A 23819-nucleotide genomic window follows, 5' to 3' on the forward strand; every position below is an offset into this window, starting at 1 on the left:
TTAAATATGTTTAGATTAATCATATTTTATTGATTTTTCACTTCTATACAATGTCACGAGCAGAATTAAGACAAAACATTTGCGAAAGAATTTACAGTATTTACATGGATGCTGTTATAAAATATGCGTTTACTTTACTCTCTATAGCTATTGATTTCCTCTTTTTTAAATTGTTTGTGTATGATAAAAAAGATAAAAAGAACTATAACCTAGTCATTTCGTTAGAAAGATCTACCAACTATTGCCTCCCTTGCTCTTCAATCTTAAAAAAAAACTTGCGTGCCAGACTCTTATCAGAAAACTTGTGATAAAAATACCTCTAATTCAAATATATATTTTTTGTTTACATAACTATCTCGTTGCTACACCTTTCTCCTGTCAGCCGCTCATTTATATAAAAGTTTGACATGAATTCTTATCAGTGAGTCTATGTATTTAAGATGTTTCTTATAGGAGTTTGTGAAAACTTATGTTAAAATGAAACCCATTATATTTTGGTTGGCTTTACTTACATTTCTTCATAATTGTGAGTATTTTATCTTATATTCTTTTAATAATTGTTTTTCTTTGAGATAATTAATGTTCGGTTATTTGATTTACAGTATTCTCTCCCAGACTGAACCAGCAGCCTTTAGGTGGCAATAATTTTGATTGATGGTGTTGATTTTTTTTTCTTTCTCTCCGTTTTTCTAGAAAAATTATTTCAATTGTCATTGTAACTCAAATCAGACTAAGAACTGCGAAAGATACGATATTCAATTAAAGTTTGATATTGTTTTGGTTATCTTTTTGTGTTTCTTACTAATTTAAATTCCCTACTAAATCTGACTACGAAATACATGTTGTAAGTCTTTTTGACCTCACTGGAGTTCCTTAAATTTCAAGGTGAAATCTGAGTTTGTATGGTGGCTAATTTCTGTATTGTATTGTTTTAGTTGTGTGTTAGAATATAACTTTTCATAATAATCATTGCTCATCAATAGGCAAATGGTTAAAATTAAAATTTTATCAAAAGTTATCAACTGTTTTGTTTTAATGTATGTGTCAAAACCAATGAATAAGGGACGTCCGTTGCCGAGTTTTTAGCGTCGTTGACTATGGCGGACGTGTTTTTTAAGCTCCGGATTTAATCTCTCGAATTTTCGAAAAAAAACACTCGTTATACCATAATATTTAATATAAGATTATTGGATTATGTGTCCGTTGTGATGGGAAACTAAAAACAAACTAATACCATTCTGAATATACACTGGATGGGATATTTTTAAGGAAAGCAATATTTTTCTTTCGATGTTCCTTTGAATTCCTTTGTTTGAATGGTCGCCAAAAAAGGTACGAAAAAGAGGACCAAGTCTGAATCTTCGCCAAATTACGATATCGACCAGCCAGGTAAACGTTCTACAATGACTGATCAAACATCATCGGCAGTGCCATCCCCAGGTATGTCTGGAAGCTTTCTATCGCAGATTCCACCCTACGCTGGAAATTATTTTCCCACACCTCCCCCTCAATATAACAATCAACAGTCTCAGTCTATACAACAGTTATCGCCATGTCAACCTAACTATAGTCAAATGATATGGGAAAAGTTAGAAGCTATGGACCAGAGGTTACAAAAGCTTGACTCTATTGAAACACAAATATCTGCACTGTCACATAAACTGAACTCAATGGACACGCGTGTCTCATCTCTTGAGCAGAAGTCGTTTGATTTGAATATACAGGTCCAAAGCATTGAAACTAGCAGGCATTTTGACAGCCAAACTTGCGATGAAATTAAATCTAAACAGGCTTCAATAGATAAAAAGATAAACTCTGATTCCCAAAAGCTACAAAATGTCACCACGGATTATCAGCGTATTTCGGAGGAGCTGTTAGATTTACAGACGAGATCCATGAGGGATAACCTACTTTTTATAACTTTAAGGAATGCGATACATTTGAGGAGAGAAAATGTGAGAATTGTTCAAAAAAAGTGCTCGAATTTTGTGAGAATGACCAAATATTGAAGGGGCTGCGACATCAATTAAGATCAACAGAGCGCGTCGTATCGGAAAATATGAGAGCAACAAAACCCGCCCGATAGTGGTAAACTTCAATCACACTCCAGATAAATTGAATGTGAAACATAAAGTTTTCTTAAGCAGTGAAACAACAGGAATAAAGGTATCTGATCAGTATCCTAAAAAAATCCAAGAACGTAGAAAAAAACTTATTCCAGAACTTATAAAAGCAAAAAATCAAAGTAAATCTGCGGTTCTAGTATATGACAAGCTCTATATTGATGGAAGACGTTTTTTCGCTACCACCGACTAGGAATCTACCGAGAAGCAGCTTAAAGTACTATTATGGAATATTCAAGGGATAAAGAATAAGCTAGATGACCGAGATTTTTTGAACTTTGTAAACTCTTATGACTTACTTCTTTTGACAGAAACATGGAACTCAAAAATTGCTATAATATTAATTTAGAAGGTTATGAATCTTTTGTATGTCCTCGTTCAAAAACTAACAAAAGAGCAAAACGCTTTAGTGGTGGCATCATTGTATATTATAAACATGAATATGTGAACAAATTAGAACTTGTTAAATTAAATCATAAAGGTATTATTTGGTTTAAATTAAATGCTGATTGTTTCGGCTCTTTAAATGATTTATATTTTTGTACGTGTTACATTCCTCCTGAAGAGTCGACAGTTTACAAAAATGTTTCTTCGTGTCTATTTGAATTCGATTTCTTCGAACAATTAAATATTGATATACGTAAATATAGCTCTCTAGGTGACGTGTTCGTTACAGGTGACCTAAATGCAAGGACAGGTCAACATGATGATTTTGTCAGGCTTACCGTGTAGTAGTTATTCTTGTCTAGACATACCTGAACGTAAATCTCGTGATAATCGTGTTAATCCTTTCGGTAAAAAGTTGTTATCTTTATGTAAGGAAAATGATGTTATTATTGTAAACGGCCGACTTGAGAATGGAGATTTCACTTGTTACAATACTATTAGAAATCAAAATGCTGCAAGTGTTGTTGATTATATTATAACAAATATTAGTAATTTTCCACTAATTACTCAGATTGAAATCAATAGTCTTACTGAATTCTCAGATCATTGTCCTATAACGTTTTCACTAAAAGTTGAAAATGATTTTTTTCTATAAAAACGATAACTTATCATATGATAAAATTATATGGGATAATACAGACAAAGAAGAGTTATCAATGTTGTTGGATAACCATAAATATGTATTTGATGATTTAAGAAGTAAATTAAGTTCTGATGATATTGATATTGAAACCTGTGTTAATCAATTTTCACAAGCTGTGTATGACATTTCATATAAGATACATGGTAGAACTATTACAGCTAACAAACCTAAACGAATAATAAAAAAAGCTCCTTGGTTTAATGAAGATTGCAGGCGGCCAAAATCATCTTTTCTTGACAAGAAAAGAACATTTGGTTTAAATAAAGATGATAACAATAAAACTAACTTTCTTAACAGTAGGAAAGAATATTCAAAAGTGAAAAGGAATGCTAAGCGATCTTTTAATCTAAAAGAAAGGTCTAAACTCTGTAATATGAGTAAAAGCAGTCCACATAAGTTTTGGAAACATATAAAAAAGTTCAATAAATATAATAAAGTAAATTCTAATGATGTGAGTTCTTTGGACTTTTTAGAACATTTTAAAAATATTTCAAATACAGCTCATTGTGAGTTTATGCCTGAAAATATAAATTCTGATCAAAGTAACGAAATAAATATTGAATTGTTAGACAGCCCTTTTACAGCTGAAGAAATATCAAAAATTATTTCTTCACCGAATAGGTATAAAAGTTTTGATATAAATAATAATGTTGCGGATTTTTTCATTGACTCTAACAACTTTATTGTGCTATATTTAAAAAATTATATTTGACTCCGGCTTATACCCGTAGTCGTGGTGTAAAGGTATTATAATACCAATACATAAAAAGGGGGATACTAGTAATCCGTCAAATTATAGGGGAATAACACTTGTAAACGTAATTGGTAAAATCTTTTCATTGCTGTTAAGAAATAGGTTGAATAAATGGTGTGAACAATGTGATGTATTTAATGGATCACAATTTGGTTTTAGAGATAAGCATTCGACAACTGATTGTATATTCATTTTACATTCGATTATTCAAAAGATTTTATCTAATAAGTCTAAATTATATTGTGCTTTTATCGATTATGAAAAAGCTTTTGATACTGTGATTCGGGATGCATTATGGGTTTAAACTTTTAAAAACGGGTATAAGTTTGTTAAATGATTAATATTATTAGGTCAATATATACGAATGTTAAATCATGTGTTAGATTGGTCCCGAAACATGAAACTATCAGAATTTTTTGACGTCACTGTGGGCTTAAAGCAAGGGGAACCACTCTCCCCATTACTTTTTATTTTGTTCATAAATGATATAAATGAAAGTCTTGATTTTAACCTGTTAACTGAAAAGGATTTAGATATGTTGAGTATGTACATGTTACTTTTTGCTGATGATATAGCTCTTTTTACCACTAGTCCTGATAGTCTTCAAGCACAACTAAACATGGTTCATAATTATTCTACTAAATGGGGTCTTAAGATTAATGTTAAAAAGACAAAAATTTGTATTTTTGAGAAAAGAAAACAACCGTGTAATTATGTTTGGACAATAAATGATGAAATTGTAGAAGTTGTTGATAATTATGCCCCCATTTCGAAGAAAAGGGGGTATATTGCTTTGCACTTGTCGGTCCGTCGGTCCGTCGGTCCGTCGGTCCGTAGACCAAATGGTTTCCGAGTGATAACTAAAGAACCCTTAGGCCTAGGAACTTCAAACTTGGTATGGTGATTGGTCATGACCAGTAGATGACCCCTATTGATTTTGGGGTTAAGGGGTCAAAGGTCAAGGTCACATTGACCTTGTAAGCAAAAACGGTTTCCGATCAATAACTAAAGAACCTTAAGGCCTAGGAACTTCAAACTTGGTATGGTGATTGGTCATGATCAGTAGATGACCCCTATTGATTTTGGGGTCAAGGGGTCAAAGGTCAAGGTCACATTTACCTTGTAAGCAAAAACGGTTTCCGATCAATAACTTAAGAACCTTAAGGCCTAGGAACTTCAAACTTGGTATGGTGATTGGTCATGAACAGAAGATGACCCCTATTGATTTTGAGGTCAAGGGGTCAAAGGTCAAGGTCACATTGACCTTGTAAGCAAAACGGTTTCCGATCAATAACTAAAGAACCTTAAGGCCTTGGAACTTCAAACTTGGCATGGTGATTTGTCATGATCAGTAGATGACCCCTATTGATTTTGGGGTCAAGGGGTCAAAGGTCAAGGTCACATTGACCTCTTGGGTAAAAACGGTTTCCGATCAATAACAAAAGAACCCTTAGGCGTAGGGACTTCAAACTTGATATGGTGATTGGTCATGATCAGTAGATGACCCCTATTGATTTTTGGGGTCAAAGGTCAAGGTCACATTGACCTCTTAGGTAAAAACAGTTTCCGATCAATAACTAAAGAACCCTTAGGCCTAGGAACTTCAAACTTGGTATGGTGATTGGTCATGACCAGCAGATAACCCCTATTGATTTTGGGTTAAGGGGTCAAAGGAAGGGCAAGGTCACATTGACCTTGTAGGTAAAATGCTTTCCGATCAATAACTTAAGAACCCTTAGGCCTAGGAACTTCAAACTTGGTATGGTGATTGGTCATGACCAGCAGATGACCTATTGATTTTGGGGTCAAGGGGTCAAAGGTCAAGGTCACATTGACCTTGGAAGTAAAAAACGGTTTCCGATCAATTAACTAAAAACGCTTAAGCCTAGGAACTTCAAACTTTGTATGATGATTGGTCGTGACCAGCAGATGACCCTTTTGAGTTTTTGGTCAAGGGGTCAAAGGTCAAGGTCACATTGACCTTGTAAGTAAAAACGGTTTCTGATCAATAACTTAAGAACGCTTAGGCCTAGTAACTTCAAACTTGGTATGGTGATTTGTCATGACCAGCAGATTACCCCTATTGATTTTGGGATCAAGGGGTCAAAGGTCAAGGTCACATTGACCTTGTACGTAAAAACGGTTTCTGATCAAAAACTAAAGAACGCTTCGGCCTAGGAACTTCAAACTTGGCATGGTGATTGGTCATGACAAGCAGATGATCCCTATTGATTTTGGGGTCAAAGGTCAAGGTCACATTGACCCTGTATGTTAAAACGGTTTCCGATCAATAATGAAAGAACCCTAAGGCCTAGGGAACTTCAAACTTGGTATGGTGATTGGTCATGACCAGCAGATGACCTATTGATTTTTGGGGTCAAGGGGTCAAAGGTCAAGGTCACATTGACCTTGTAGGTAAAAACGGTTTCTGATCAATTAACTAAAAAAACGCTTAGGCCTAGGAACTTCAAACTTTGTATGATGATTGGTCCTGACCAGCAGATGACCCCTATTGAGTTTTGGGTCAAGGGGTCAAAGGTCAAGGTCATGACCAGTAGATACTTGATAACCCTTATTAATTGTTTGATCACCTGGGTCAGAAGTCATGCATAATAACCTTATCACATGACTAATTGGCTGCTGATAGGGGGCATACATGTTTTACAAACATATCTTGTTTTACTTATCTTGGTGTTTTTACTTATACAGGTAATTTGAAAAAACAAATTCTGTTAAAAATTTATCAGATCAAGCTCTCAAGGCTTATAATTCACTATTACAATTGTTTTATAGAGTGAACTTAGATATTAAAATTAAACTAGCTCTTTTTGATTCTATGGTTGTACCAATAATTTTGTATTGCTCTGATGTATGGGGAATTTATGATTTTAAGGAGGTAGATAAACTTCATATCAAATTTTGTAAAATTGTTTTAGGTGTGAAACAACAAACTCCAAATGCTGCGGTTTTTGGCGAGCTAGGAAGGTACCCTCTCTCTGTTATTAGTAAAGAAAGACCATTACAATACTGGCTAAAATAATGAATAACCAAAATTCACAAATGTATAAATTATATATTGAACAATGTAACACAAATAACAATAATTCATGGGCATCTAAGATTAAAACATTAGTAGATGATTTAGGATGTAGTTATATTTATTTAACTTCCTGGGTCAATAACAACTTTGCACCTATTTTAAAGCAGAGGTTACGAGATCAATATGCACAAAAATGGCATAAATGTATAGAAGACATGTCCAAATTGGAATATTATAGAATGTATAAACAATGTTTTGGTTTTGAAAAATATTTGGAATGTATTAATATAGATAAATTTAGAAAATGCATGACAGGCTTTAAATTAAGTTCTCATAGTTTAGAAATTGAGGTTGGTAGATATCAAGGTATGCATAGAAATGAACGAATCTGTAAAGCTTGTAATACAAATTTAGTTGAATCGGAATATCACTTTTTGTTAACGTGCCCTATATATTCTGAAATAAGAACAAAATATTTAGGTAATTGTTCATGGCCTAGTAGGCAAAAATTTTCAAACATTATGTCCTGTAAGAGTAAGAATAAGTTATATAAAACTGCCAAATATTTGTATAAAGCATTTCAAATAAGGAAAAGATTTGTCGATGTAGAAGCTGCTTCTTAATTAGCATTATATAAATACACTTCACTATACTGTATATTTGTGACAATTTGTGTAGGTTATATGTATATTTATTATGTACTAGCACTGTATTAAGTACTGTTTTATATGTTTATGTTGTCTTGGCCATATTCTTCACTTTGCAAATGTTAAATAGGCCAAAGGCATGTTATTATGCCGATTTGCTGAATAAACTGAACTGAACTGTTGACTTAAAACCACTTGGCTCTCATCGCTTCGGTGTCAAGCCGCGCCAGTCTCTTCGATTTTTTTCATGTGAGAAAGCTATCCATCCAGCTAGAGAACGTTAATGTTTCTTCACAGGTTATGCACAAAGGGCACCTGAGGTCTTCCCCCATGTAAAGCTGGAAAATCGCCAAATGACCTGTGCTGTGTTGGTCGGTTAAACTTAAACAAAACATAATAATTATTAGAATAGAATCACATGATTCTTTCATATTACCATGTCTCGTCTTCTCTGTATTGAGATTGAGCTTCTGCTGTCTTTGCATATTAACAGGCTGTAATATCTAGCTCGAAAGAAATTGTTTCCGGCGGAAACTAGGCTATACCGAGTTCCTCCGTAAGCTATTTATTCCCGTCTTGTTCTTCCGTATTGTATTTAATCGAATACCAATATTTTTAATCTTGGTGTTTTTGTAGTTATAAATCTTGTCTTGTATGTAAAAATGTTTAAATCAAATTAAGATTAAGTATTCTGTATGTTTTGTAATTGAGGTTGTATACCACTCTTACGTGAAATTATATATGTATATAATTATGCTAATACACAAATTTTTAAACATCGAGGACTATGTAAAATATGTACTGCAAATATTTGTACACATTATATGTAATCATTAAATTATATGCATTCATTTCTTATTGGAAAATTTGACTTGAAATTTATAGAAAACAAATTTCTAATTACCTCTCTTTATTTACATGAAATATTAAATTTGATAATATCTTTATAAATATTGCATTTTGGAACTTACAATATTGATAAATCTTAATTTGAGCATCATATTTTTTATATAAAACCATAAAAAATGTCTTAAATGATCTTTAATTTTATTGCATGTCTTTACATTTAAGAGCATTTTTAGACGGTTGTTATTTTAATTATGGGAGTTAGGAACATTTCTTTCATAACAATACAATAGGATTTTTTTTATTTCTATTTCATATAAAATTCCTAGTTTCAGGATCATCATCATATAGATGTTACGATTGTCAACCATGCTCTAACTCTGATCCGAGAAATGAAAAACAAGATACATGTGCGGGCTCCTGTGTTAAATCTGAAATTGATAACAGTAAGTTTACATTAATTTTATTTTGAAATAAATATTACCTGATCTTTCGAAAGAAATACAAAAACAATGTTCAGTGAAATTACAGACATAGTTCTATTCAGTCAAGATACAAACAAAATAAGATAAAAAAAATGTTTTCGAATGAATATTTCAAAAACTTAACTCGAAGAAAAAGATTAAAAAACTAGTTAGTAATGGAAGTTTATTACGAAACACTATGTAGTAACTTTTTGATATACATACATGTTGCTAGGGTGCTTGCTTGCTGAAAACTGATTTCAATTATGTATTTATTCATATTTTCAGTAGTTTCAAGAACTTGTTCAAAGGTCAGCCTGATACCAAAATGTGAAAGTCAAGACGGTCTAACAGTGTGTGCGTGCGATTCAGACTACTGTAACAGATCTTCTGAGAAACAAATACCTATAGTTGGACTATTCTATACTTGTATTAACTTTTTATTGATAAGAGTAATAAATCTTGTTTGAATTTTGTGCTCGTGTGTAGAATATCATTTTAGGTTTTCAACGGGTAGTTTACATGTAAACTACAAACAAGCCGTGCTTTCTTTATTGATCATTTTAGAATGGCAGACGTATTTCAAAAGTGTAAGAATTACCTACTTACCGAATCTAAAGAAAATGTGTTTCTTCAGTAGCATTTTCTACTTATCAATCAAATTATCGAATTAGCAAAGAAACTGTGAATTTATCAACCAAACACTTAACTTCCTAGCTTAATTGACTGCTGATGAACTTGCAGGATATATATTAAATTAAGCACTTGTTTTGAAATCAGACATTAAAAATAAGGTATAGATTTTTTTTCAAATGGTCAACTTATTCTTCTTGACAGCATTCTATTTATTAAGATTCCAATTTCCCTTACTATGATTTAAAAGTATCATTACGAATTTGTACAGTTTTGTTGTATTTTCTGATCGCAAGATCAGTAAATACATAGCTAACATCCACGGTCTAACACAAAATTTCCTAACAGACCTAACAACGCAAAGTAGTTCTCACTCAAAACTGCTTAATAACCAGCAATTTAAAAGACAGAATAATTTTTAATGTAGGCATTTAACGAATTACAGTTCATTGAAAGTTCAGATTAGTCAATAGAAATATGAGGTTACAATCACAAATTTCGCGGATGAATATCATTTTAATCAATGAAAATGCTATTTTTAGCTATGCCGATTACTGAATACTCCAGGGCGTAGTACACAAATAAATCTGACTGCCGAGTAGTGGAATATATACATGTTGGACTGTTTTGGCGAGAAGATTTTCGCTAAATTATTTTTATCAGTGTTAAACAGGTTTATCGTGAACAAAATACCTCGAAATTGATAAGGATTACAAACACGAAATGGAAATTCTCAATTTAGAATTACAATGTATTTGTTTTTATTCAGGCTACATATTACGTATTACTTCACCGTGGTGCAGGGGTATTGCGCTTGTATCGCGCTCGTTTAGTGTGTGAGAGGCCTAAGGTTCAAATCCTAGTCGAGGCAACTTTTTTTTAAGTGTCTTTTTTAAGGAAGTAGCCACGATATGCAAGGATAAAGTGTGGCTGTCATAAAAATGATTTTTGATGCAACTCTAGACATGCAAAATTCCATATGTATCAATCTCAAACTGTTATAGAAAAAAATCTTAACGCAGTCGCTGCGTAAGATGAATTATAGTATATAAAAATAAACTTATATAGGAAAATACATACAGATAGTCAGTATGATTTAGATTGCAAAGATCAGAAAATACCACAGAGCTTGCAGCCCTTTGATTCTTTACAGGTCCATCATGCACCAGAAATGTTTTTAACTTTTTTTCTCAAACACATTTTTGATAGTCTGTTTAGGAATTTAAAGTTTCGAAAAATAATTCAATGGCAAATAACCTTAACCATCGTTTTGGCTCTGTTGTCTTTTGGTAATTAGTACGTTAAAGTGATTGAGAATTTTGTATTTAAGTCAAAATACCACTTTGTTTATAATTTGCTACTATGACAAATACTCTGACATTCAGCGCTCCATTCTCCAGGTCATAAGCATCTTATTTAAGTTTCAAAATCATTTATTAAACTTATGTTTTACCTTTATAAAAATGGAAACAATATTTTCTGAGGCATTATGTCCCTTAGATATCTTTTAATTGTCAAAGTATAAATTGTCTTTATTGCTTTTTCAAGTTTCACTCGAGAACAATTACTACAACATAATAGTACATATTTCAGACCTTTTTCTCAAATTTGCTGTACATTTAATATTATTGTTTTCTTTAAGGGTTTCGAAATGGTTAGCCTGTCAAGTGCTAATAATTAATAGATACGGAAACGAAAACTGGGTTTTTTAAATGTTGTCTTAGAATGTTACTAGCAACTTATTTGAAAGTGATTAATCCTTCAAAAGACAAATTTAAATAAGCGTGTGCACGATACAAACTTATGAATTCTGGTGCATGATATCGTATATTGCGTGTGACTTTCTATTTAAACCTAAGTATATCATAAAAGACATGTTTCCAAATTCACCTTCATAAGCATTTGAACAGACAAAGTCACGTGAAGTATAAAGATATACATACAATATGACGTAATTTTGATTTCTATTTGCTCTTCATTAAAAATACCCACCTCCCGCCTAGTGTTAGCATTTTATATGGACGTTTATTTAATCTAAATGATCAATGTCTTTGTTCTCGCCGTAATACTCCTGCATGCATACAGTAGCTATAATTATTCAATCTCACATTTTCTCATAACAAAAGTGTCACAAATTAAATGATTAATGTGTAGAGGTGTATCATTGAAACTTCTTACAAAACGTTGTACTTATTATATATTCATTTAAGAGTTGGTATATTTTGTTTATGTTGTCATCTTATCTGTGTTTTCTATGCATGTATTTACATGTGTAAATGAAACTTTATCCCTGCTGCCTGCAGTATAAAAAGGTTTGTTTTGAATTTTGACAAAAAGAATAAATTAAAATTATCTATATGAAAGAAATATTTTGGCACATGCACAAAATCATTGTTAGACGGTTAAAATCACAAAATCCTTTTCTATTTTATCAAATTATCATTTTTACAATTTCGATAATCGACTTTAAAGTTATGGAAAAGTCGTAATATTAATTAGAGATAGCTATAAACCCTTTAAGAAATATAAGTATCAAACCTTAGCATTGTAACTCGTATAACACAAATGGACATTTTGCCATTTGAAATAAATTATAATACAAAGAATACGTATAATAAAGAGAAAGGGAGCAAAGCTAAGCATAGACACATACTAACAAGCTATACTGCACCAGGGGAATCATCCATATTAATCCCAAGATAGTCATGAACAATAATCTCATTTTAAAACTGGTACTTTTCACAGGTAATGGCGAATGTTCAAAATAGCGTTTCGTCATAATGTATATCTAAAGACTTGTTATCAGCAAACGATCCTCAATATGAAACGCGTCAATTATGATATCTATCGAGAGTGTGTAAAAGAAAAAAGATGATGCTGGCGATATAAAGTCCAACCAAATATTTGTGTTTTCCTTGCGTCTTGTTACATAGATACGTGTCACATGCACATACTTCAAGTTGTTCATCATGTGTACAATCTGATACTAGAGTAATATTTGAACAGCCTCTTGAAATACCTGTGAAGATATAAATGTATTAATATTGAAATGTGTCGATGTCAGCTAATTTCACAACATTCGAAATAATTTCTAAATATGATCTTTTGAGAGCACTAAAAAGTATTAAATGAAAATATCAGATTCACTTAAAGAAAATCTGTGTATAAGTAACAACCGAAAGCACATTTTTCGTGTTTTTCCTAATGTCAACGAAATTCACTTTCGACACTAAAACCGTCTTTAACAATAATTAATTAGGTCGAGCCAACAAAAGAATATTCCAATAAACTTTACAAATTTTAGATCTCCTTGGGTCATTAAGTTTCCTTTGGTAGATTATGTTTAAATGCGAACACCATAAATGAATAAATGTAAACACAAACCATAAATAATGCAGAAAGTAAAACACCTTTGCGATAAGATATATACTGAGTTGAAATTTCAATTGGTAATGTATTGTACTCAATGATGATACCCAAAATACATGAATGTTATGTCTACATATTCTGAGCTATTTGGACTTTGACTAGTTAAATAACCTATATTTTAATGTTCGTGAAGTTGGCAGCCTAGCAGCCTGAAGTTTGCAGCCTAGCAGCCTGGCAGCCTAAAGAAAACTAAGGATAATACAAACATGAAAACCGTTGGAAATGAGTCGGAAGCACATACTTAGACTATTCCAGGTCTTTTTTTCAGTATCGCGAACTTTATTGTTTTAAATATTGAACTTTGTTGTTTTTTTTTTTTTTTTTTTTTTTTTTGTGACACTTCGAAATTTATGAAGTTAGCAGCCTAGCAGCCCGACTCATTTCCGACGGTTTTCATGTTGTATTATCCTTTGTTTCTTGAGGCTGCTAGGCTGCTAAGCTGCTAGGCTGCTACTTCACAAATTTCGAAGTGTCACAAAAAAAAAAAAAAAAAAAACCCAACAAAGTTCAATATTTAAAAAAATAAAGTTCGCGATACTGAAAAGAGACGTGGAATAGTCTAAATATGTGGTACCTACTCATTTCCGACGGTTTTCATGTTTGTATTATCCTTTGTTTTCTTTAGGCTGCTAGGCTGCTAGGCTGCCAGGCTGATAGGCTGTTAGGCTGCTAACGTCACAAATTTCGAAGTGTAAAAATAAAGAAAAAGTTAATTATTTAAAAAACTAAAGTACGCGATACTAAAATAAGACGTGGAATGTTCTAAGTATTTCCTACCGATTCATTTCCGACTATTTTCATGTTTGTACTATCCTGCTAGGCTGCTAACTTCACAAATTTCAAAGCGTCAGAATGAAAAAAATATGTTACGATAAAGTTCAACATCTTAAAAAATAAAGATCACGATATTGAAAAAGGCGTGGGATGATCTTAAGAAGTGCTACTAGTGTATTTCCGACGGTTTTCATGTTTGTACTATTCTTAGTTTTCTTTAGGCTGCTAGGCTGCCAGGCTGTTAAGCTGCCAGCCTGCTAGGCTGTTAAGCTGCCAGCTTTAGGCTGCTGGGCTGCTAGGCTGCCAACTTCACGAACATATATATTTATTCATTTTTAACAAATTTTTATACAAATCATTATTTAAGTATTCAATAAACATACTTACAGCCATCTTTGTTTGATTTAACACAAGAGCCAGAACAAGTCACATTCAATATGTTAGACTTATCAAAAGGATCACCGCATGACTCACAGCTGTAACATCTAAAAGTTGACGCTCCTGCATCTGCCAAAATAAGGTAATAATATTTTTGTTTCTTTCAATTCGTTTCTTTTTATATGATTATTTTCGATTTCATTTCAACATTAAATAAACAGGAGTAAACTGGAACAGCAAAGAACTGTTGAATCGAAAATCTCACGTACAATTTTGCGATACATTTTCACTAATTTCGCGTGTGCAACATGCCTTCTACTTTCAAGCCATTTAGTGAGAAATTTTTCAGAGCTCTTTCTTCACAGATTGTTGTTGTTGTTTTTGCTGTTGCGGTTGTTGTTTATTTTCTTAGGGTGGAGGGAAATTTCTGATCAGCATTAAAATATCTCTATGTTTCTATACGTGTGTAATCTAAAATACGAAACTCACGCCTCTCAACAAGGCATTCGCCTGCAAAAATGATTTTGTAAAACAGTCGGTATTTACTAACTGATTAAAAGTGTGGAGCTTTTAATTACTAAGGTTAATGTGTACAAAAATAATTACAAGCACTTATACCTTTTCAATGTTACTAAATGGGATAATACCTTTTCAATGTTACTAAATGGGATATAAAGTCTTTACTCAGATTCAGAATGACTTAAATCGTTCAAACAAATAACACAATCACAATACACAACTCATTTTTTATGTTTTTTTATGTTGTTTATTTTTTTATTATTTTTATTTTTTTATAAAAAAAATAGCTGCCTCTTAAAGCATATGATTTAATATATTAAATATTTTAATATGAATACTTACAATTTTGGATAAATAGTGTAACAACTAAACAACACACAAGTGGTTTCATCTTTGAGTATTTTCCCAGTACAATAACAAGTTTCTTGTTTAAAATTCATACGTATAACATAGTTTTACACAAAATCTGTCAGTAGTTAGTTTTTGTAAAAAAATAAATCGTATGAATATTTAAAGCACTATGAAAGCTGATACAAACAGTTGATTATTATATAATCATGTCGTGGGTAACATGATTCGATTTGCGTAGATAAATAGCAAAAAGGTGCGTAAAATATCGACCAATGAGTGTGGCAACTTATGAAATATCAGTATTTGACACTCCTCTTATCGACTGGATATTGGCCAAATATCCCACGGCTGTTAAATGTTAATAGTTAGGCCGTGGGTATCCGAAAATGATGTAGAATTGGACATACTTCCATTACATATTCTTATTTTTTAAAATTAGATAAATTGCAATGTATATTTTACTGTCGAACATTTCCTTCTTTAATGTCATGATTTTTCACAAGTTCAAATAGAGTTTATCGAATAAATTAACGTACAGATTTTTTTGCCACAGTTGCATCTAAATGAATTGAACGGGAACTAACGCACTGGTACCAACTCGCTTCAGGCTTACTTATCATACTATTAGGTGAGGAATGACGGGTTGCTGCACTTTTATACTGTCATCCGCTCATTTATATTAATATAAAATGTATTCTTATCTTTTAGATTTTGTTACTTAAAATTTATATTCCATTCGATTAAGGAAATTTGTGAAAACGTATGTCATAATGAAACCCATTTTATTTTGTTTGGTTTAGTTAAATTATTTTTCTTTATAGTTGTGAGTATTTTGGATTATGTTTTTTATATATATGTTTCACATGGATTATTCATGTTCTTTTCTTTTATTTAAATTACTAACTTTGTATAGCAGAAACCTTAAGGAGGCAAAAATATTGTTAATTGCTGTGAGGTGTTGATCTAAGTGTTTAGTGTTTTTTGTTGTCGTTTTTTTTTTTGTTGTTTTATTTTGTGAGTTGTCAACCATGCTATTACTTAGATCCGAGATATGAAAAACAAGATACATGTGTTAAATCTGAAATCGATAACATTAATTTTATTTTGAAATAAAAATCTACTGATCTTTCGAAAGTATTACAAAACAATGTTCAGTGATATTACAGACATGGTTCTATTCAGTCAAGATACAAACATAAGATAAAAATCATTGTTTTTCAAAGAATATTTCAAAAACTAACTCGAAGAAAAAAAACTAGTAAGTAATGATGGCTAATAAGGAAGCAAAATTTAGTAACTTTTGCATGAAGGACGATATTTTCTTGTTTGCTTCCTTGCTGACATTGGATTTTAACTATGTGTTCATTCATATTTTCAGTAGTTTCAAGAACTTGTTTAAAGGTCAGCCTGATACCAAAATGTGAAAGACAAGACGGTTTAACAGTGAATGCGTGCGATTCTTAAATTTCCAACGGGTAGTTTACATGTAAATTACTAACTAGCGGTGATTTCTTTTTTGATCATTATAAAATGCAGCAGACGTATTATAAAAGAGAGAGTATGAATTACCTACTTACTGAAACTTGAGCCAAACGTGTGCCTTCAGTCGCTTTTTCTACTTATAAATCAAATGATCGAATTATCAATGAATTGTGAATTTATAAACCAAACACTTGACTTCATGGCTAAATTGTCTGCTGATGAACTTGCAGGAATGCGTTTACTTATTATATGATAAGAACTTGTTTTGAAATCAGACATTTAAGTTATAGAACTATTTATCAAATGATCAACTTATTCAACTTGACATCTAAGGATTCCATGATATAAAATTACCATGGCAAATGTGTACAGTTTTGTTCTGAACAGGCCCATTATGCACTATATAATTTTTTACTTTTTTTTCTCAAACAATTTTTCAGAATTTTAAGTTTCGAAAAGTAATTCAATGGCAAATCAAGTCAACCATCGTTCGTCTCGGTTGTCTTTTAGTAATTAGTATTAGAAAGTTAAAGTGATTAAGTAGTTTGTATAAAAGTCAAAATACCACTGTGGTTAAATTCTGCTTCTCTTATGACAAATACTCTGACATTCAGTGCTACTTTCTGTAGGTGAAAAGCATCTAATAAGTTTGAAAATTATTTTTTTTTTAACTTACGCTTTACCTTTATAAAAAGGGAAAAGATTTTCTGAGACACGATGTCCGTTCAATTATTATCTTTAATGATCATTTTTTATTGCTTTTTAAAGTTTCACTCGAAAACAATTGCTACACCATAATAATATCAATTTTAGACTGTTTGCTCAAAGCTGTACATTTAATATTATTGTTTTCTTTAAGGGTTTCGAAATAGTTTACCTGTCAAGTGCTACATGTAATAATTAATAGATATGGAAATGAAAACTGCGTATTTCAAATGTTTGCCTAGGAATGTTGTTATCAACTGATTTGAACGCGATCGTTTCTTCAAAAGAAAAATTTTTATGATCAAACTTATCAATTCTAGTGCATGAATTGGTTCATTGCGTGTATTTTTATATTTATACGGAAGTATGACATAACAGACATGTTTCCACCAACAATCATTTGAAGTATAAAGATATACATTCACTATGGCGTAATATTGATTTCTATTCGCTCTCCTTTAAACCCACTTCCTTGTTTTGGTGTCATATAACCTATACGTTAAAACGCCGTAAAAAACAACCAAACAGACAATCGAAATGAAACATTAAATAATATCTATCTATAAAATTCAAATACATGTATTATATAATGCAATTTGTTTTATGGTAGAAATATCATTATGACACATTAAACCCTTTCGTGACTATAGGGTGCCTGTCTGAAGGGTTCAAACAACCATTTATGTCTCTCATTATCGAAAATGATATGACTATTTAATAGGTTTGCAACATTTGGAGACAATGCATCTCTTAGTTCCAGTAGGTATGCTGGTTTAAACTCGTAGTGTCTTAGTGTTGCATTTGCGTTTTTAAAGCTCAAAGATAACAATAAACAACTTCCATGTTTCGGTGACATATGGTCTATACGTTGAAACGCCGGAAAAATAACAAACAAAATATCGAAATTAAACATTTAATAATATTTATAAACAAAAACATTTTACAAGATGTATCTTTTGCAATAAAATGATACGTCTATTCTTAAATAAAAACTTAATAATGTAGAAAATAATTTACCGCCTTTAAAAGATGGCATTTTTTAATTGTTCAATCAAATATCATGCCGAAAATATGTGTCTTTGCAATAAAGTCATTGATTCAAGGTATTCTTTAATAAAACTTCTATTTATGTAATTCTATACCTATAATTAATCTTTTTTTATTATATCACTTTGCAAGGTTTACGATCATCGAACGCCGCCTATCATTGTTGATCTTGATTATCATATTTTAGCAAAATACACTAAGAGGAAAAATGCTTTCTCCTTGATCTCTCACCTTCCGCCTAATGTTAGTATTTTGATACGGACGTTAATTCAATCTCAATGATCAATATCTTTATTCTCGATGAAATACTCCTGCATGCATAATTATTCAATCTCACAATCTCCAATAACAAAAGTGTCATACTTTGATCAGAGGTAGAGGTTTATCATTGAAAATTCTTTTCAGAGTTGATATATTTTTACTGTTTTTTATCTATGTTTTATATGAAAGTATGTGCATGTGTAGATGGAACCTTATCTCTTCTGCCTGTACTATACACAAGGTTTGTTTGAATTTTGAAAAAAAAAGAATAAATTCAAAAACCTGTATGAAAAGAAATATTTTGGCACATGCACAAAATCATTGTTAGACGGTTAAAATCTTATTTTAATATTTTGCCCCTAAAGATTTTATTATGTTTACATACGGTATTAATTTAGTTGTGTAGAGTCAAACAATCGTTCTTTTATCAAATTTTCACTTGTACAATTTCGATAATCGGCTATAAAGCTATGAAAAAGTCATATAAACTGTTTTTAAATTCTATACAAAATTTCATCAGACTCTATTTCAACTCGTGTAACTCAAATGAACATTTTATCATACAATACAAATAATAGAGAAAGGGAGCAAGACATAGACACGTGCACATTCAAAATTAATATTATGTTTTTGTTTTGTTTATTATTTAGAATATAAGTTTTACTAGCAAGCTAAACTGCACAAGGGAAATCAGCCATTTTTATCCCAAGATAGTCATGAACAATAATCTCATTTAGAATTTTGTACACGTGTTTGTCTATAACTGTATGGTGAACAATTAAAAACATTTGGAAGTACTTTTCGCTGGTAATGGCGAATGTTTAAAATAACCTTTCGTCATAATGTATATCTAAAGACCTGTTAAAAGCAAACGATAATCAATATGAAAAACGTCAATTATGATATCTATCGAAAGTTTGTGAAAGGAAACAGATAATGCTCGCAATATAAAGTCCAACAAAAAATGTGTGTTTTCCTTGAGACGTGTTACATAGACACGTGTTGCATGCACATACTTCAAGTTGTTCATCATGTGGACATACTGATACTAGAGTAATAGTTGAACAACCTCTTGAAATCCCTGTAAAGTTAGAAAAGTACATTTATTTTGAAATGTGTCAGTGTCAGCCAACTTCACAACGTTCGAAAAATTTCCTTAATATGATCTTTTGAGAGCACTGAATATATCAGATTAAATAAGATATGTGTATAAGAAACAACCGAAAGCATCATGCTTTTCTTAATGTCAACGATATTCACTTTAACACTAAACCATCTTTAGGAATAATTACTGAGGTAGAGCCAACAAAACAACATTTTAATGAACTTAACACAATTTTAGATCTGCTACCCAGCAAACCTGTTGCTTTGGGCACTAAGCTTCCTGATGTAGAAATACGTTTAAATGCGAAACACAATTATTAGATAAATATGAACACATAACTATAAATGTATAAAAATAAAACACATTCGTGGTAAGATATGTATTGAGTTGAAATTTTAATTGGAAATATATTGTATTCAGTGATGATACCCAATAAACATGACTTTGTATTTTATGTCTGTATATTCTAAGCTATTTGCACGTTGGCTAGTTTAATAACTTATATATTTATTCATTTTAACAATATACAAATCATTATTAAAGTACTATATAAAAATACTTACAACCTTCTTTGTTTGACTTATAGCAAGAACCAGAACAAGTCACATTCGATACATTAACTGCAGTTTTATTAAAAGGATCATCGCATGACTCACAGCTGTAACATCTTATAGTTGACGCTCCTGCATCTGTCACAATATGGTAATAATATTATTTTCGTTTCTTTCAATTCGTTTCTTTTAATATGTTAAGCTTCGATTTCATTTAAACATTAAATAAACAGCAAATAAACTAGAACAGCAACAAACTAAAGACAAACTGAATAATCGAATCGAAAACCTCACAGAAAGTTTTGTGATACATTTTCACAAATTTGGCGTGTGCCACTTGCCTTCTACTTTCATGCCAACAACGCAAGCCATTTAGTGCGAAATTTTTCAGAGCTCTATCTTCACAGATTATTGTTGTTGTTGTTGTTCAACAAGCATTTATATTTTCTCTGTATACTAAACTTATCTAATTATAGACTTATTTGTATAGGAGTTTTCATTTCATATGTTGGTTTCCTAGCTGTGTGTCATATATGTTACGTTTATTCTGTAATTAATAATAAAACGATTCACAATGTATTTGTTAAGTATTTTTGGAGGGAGATTTGTGTCCGCCCTTAAAATATCTCTCTATATTTCTATACGTGTGTAAAGTCACGCCTCCTAACAACGTCTTCGTCTGTGCAAAACAGTCGGTATTTATTAACTGATTAAAAGTTTGGAACTTTTAATGCAGAGTTACTAAAGTAAATGGAAATACTGAAATCCTATTGGACAAACATAATTAAAAACACTTATACCTTTTAAATGTCAGTAAATGGGATATAAAGTCTTTAGACATATTCAAAATGACTTTCAGTCCTTCAAACAAACAAAATAAATTCGATACACAGCGCTTTGAATAGATTACATGTTTATTCAATACACTTAAGATATTATGAAAAATCAAAACGCCAATACAATAAAAAAGTTTGTTTTGTATGTTTTTGCGATAATGGTATAGCTGCATTTAAAAGCATATAATTTTATGTAGTAAATACTTCAATATTAATACTTACAATTATGAATAAATAATGTAACAACTAAACAACACATAAGTGGTTTCATCTTTTAAATATATTCCCAGTACTATGCTCTGTCGCTTGTTTAAAATTCATGTATATATGAATGTATATAACGTAGTTTTACATAAAATCTGCCAGTGGTTAGCTTAAGTCAAAATTAATTATTGGAATATTTGAAGCACTGTGAAAGCGGACACCAACAGTTGATTATTATATAATCATGCCGTGGGTAACATTAATCGATTTGCGTCGATTAACAGAAAAATGTGCATAAATATCGACCAATGAAATCGCGTTGAAAAAAATTACATTCTTCAACGGCGAATATAAAATTTATCTGTAACAAGATTTTTTTTTGAAAATCGTTCAATTTTTAATATTGAACTTTTCACAACTGAATAAAACTGGTTGCAGCAATTGTATATGAAGTACTGGACTTCGCATATAACGAGCGTTTTGGTTGGTTTTAGTCGCCCATGAAATCGTGAGGCAACCAATGAAATATCTGTATTTAACACACCTCTTATCGACTGAATATCGGCCAAAAATCCCATGTCTGATAAATGATAATATCTTAATAAGTATGTCATATTTCTTCCAAATTAATAAGAAAAATATTTGCATAAAATATAATGATGTCATTTAATTCGTTCAACACATTAAACTTGAGGATGAAAGATAATGGCACTTTCCGTTGTCTGTCATGCATGCATAAAACTCTTTTGACATGACTGCTATTTTCTCTCATTTAAATTTGTTTACCTTGATCTCTATTGATTTTCTCTTTATAAAATTGTTTGTGTCTGTTAATATAAACTTGAATTTTAAAAATATAAAAAGCACTATAACCTAGTCATTTCTTAAGAAACATCCATCATCATTTGCCTCCCTTGCTCTTTAATCTTAAAACACTTGCGTGTCACACTATCATGAAATTTGAGATAAAATACCTCTTAGGCCGTGTCTACACCTATTCAAGTTTCTTACATGTCACATTTAGATAAGCTAAATAAATGGCCCTTTCAACATTTTTTCAGGCACAATTTTTACTGAAATGTCTCATTAAGATAGCCCAGGATTTATACCTTTGTCTTTGCAAGACTATCATGTTTCTGAAAAATATGTGAAAAGAGCGGGAAAATGATGCAATTAGCTAAAACAGAATGGAGTAAATGAAATGCGTTCATTCTTTTTTAAAATTGAAAAAATGTGACAAAAATTTATTTTGATGCAAATTCTTTATTTGATGAAAGTTATTCACTAAATGAACAAGATCATTTTAAATCCATTTTGACTCTACTTGAAAAAGAGCTCTTTTTTAGTTTTTTTACAATGTATTTATTTTTATTTAATTTTTTTTTTGCTCTTCTGTGTATCAGCGTATTGATTTGTTCCTTTGACCAAGACATTGTTATCATTTACTGAAATTCAAAGGGCATGTACACTGAATCAGTAACAAAAAGTCAGAAAATAATAAAAATTACAGCACTATCAAACCTTCGGGGCACATGTTTTGTGTCAAACCGGTGTTATCAGTGTCTTGACAGCCAAAAACTTGTAGAAAAATAGAACGTGTTCTAACTTTCTTGCAAGAAATTATCTTCTTGGATGTCACATAATTTCTCTTTAAAACTCATTCAAGTAAGGTGTCTACACTATCCAATACAAGAGAATATGATACTTGCATTCAAGACTTGGATAGGTGTAGACGGGCTCTTACCAAAATATTTATCTTTTGTAAACATAATTATCTTATTGCTACACTTTTCTTCTGTCACCCGCTTATTTATATTAAATATAAATTGAATTCTTATCTTTAAGATTTTGTTATATGTTCATTCGATTAAGGAGTTTGTGAAAACTTATTATTTATGTTATAATGAAACCTATTGTATTTTGTTTGGTTTTAATTATATTTCTTCATCATTGTGAGTATTTTGCTTCATATTTTTATATATTTCACATGGATTATTCTAAATCGATTATTTAATTTACAGTACTACCTCCGTGTAGCTTGCAAATATTTTGTTTTTCGCTGAAAAACGTTTCTCTAGAATAATTTCAAATTGTCAAATGATGTAAAACGAAAAGCAATTATACGCTTGTAACTAAAATCAGACTAAGAACTTCAAAATGTACGATTGTCAATTTAAAAATCAATATATTGTTTCGTTATCTTTCGTTCTTCTGTCTATTTTAAGTTCCCCGCTAAATATTTAATAGAAATTCATGATGTAAGTCTTTTTGACCTCAGTGGAGTTTCTTTAATTTCAGTATGAAATCTTACTTTGTTTGTATGGTGGCTAATTTTTGCTGTCTCGTAACTTCGTGAAATCGATGTCGAAGGCACGAAGACACACTACTATGATCACTAAAGTCTTATCGAGTCTTCGCCTTCGACCTTTGAGGCCAAATAACGGTATTATCGATTTATTTATAAAAAGAAAATAAACAATCTTTGTCATAATTATGAAAATGAATTCTCATTTAGTAGGCGAAAAGAATATTTTGCAAATTAGCTATATTCACACAATGATTACTTCCAGTCAGCATATG

General features: G+C 31.2%; 2 long non-coding RNA genes across 2 annotated transcripts; one reads left to right on the forward strand and one right to left on the reverse strand.

Moving 5' to 3' along the window:
- The first annotated feature begins 407 nt into the window (after nt 1–407).
- On the forward strand, nt 408–9842 carry LOC132735536 (uncharacterized). Its single transcript, XR_009626465.1, has 3 exons — nt 408–526; nt 8830–8946; nt 9253–9842. It is a non-coding gene; the product is annotated as an uncharacterized LOC132735536 (long non-coding RNA).
- Nucleotides 9843–19135: 9293 nt separating this feature from the next.
- On the reverse strand, nt 19136–21439 carry LOC132735545 (uncharacterized). The gene is made up of 3 exons (XR_009626466.1): nt 21258–21439; nt 20212–20337; nt 19136–19624 (listed from the first exon to the last, which is right to left on the reverse strand). It is a non-coding gene; the product is annotated as an uncharacterized LOC132735545 (long non-coding RNA).
- Between the last annotated feature and the right edge of the window lie 2380 nt (nt 21440–23819).

This window comes from Ruditapes philippinarum, unplaced genomic scaffold (assembly GCF_026571515.1).
Source record: "Ruditapes philippinarum isolate M1 unplaced genomic scaffold, ASM2657151v2 ctg2352_1_1_1_1, whole genome shotgun sequence".
NCBI classification, from domain to species: Eukaryota; Metazoa; Mollusca; class Bivalvia; order Venerida; family Veneridae; genus Ruditapes; species Ruditapes philippinarum.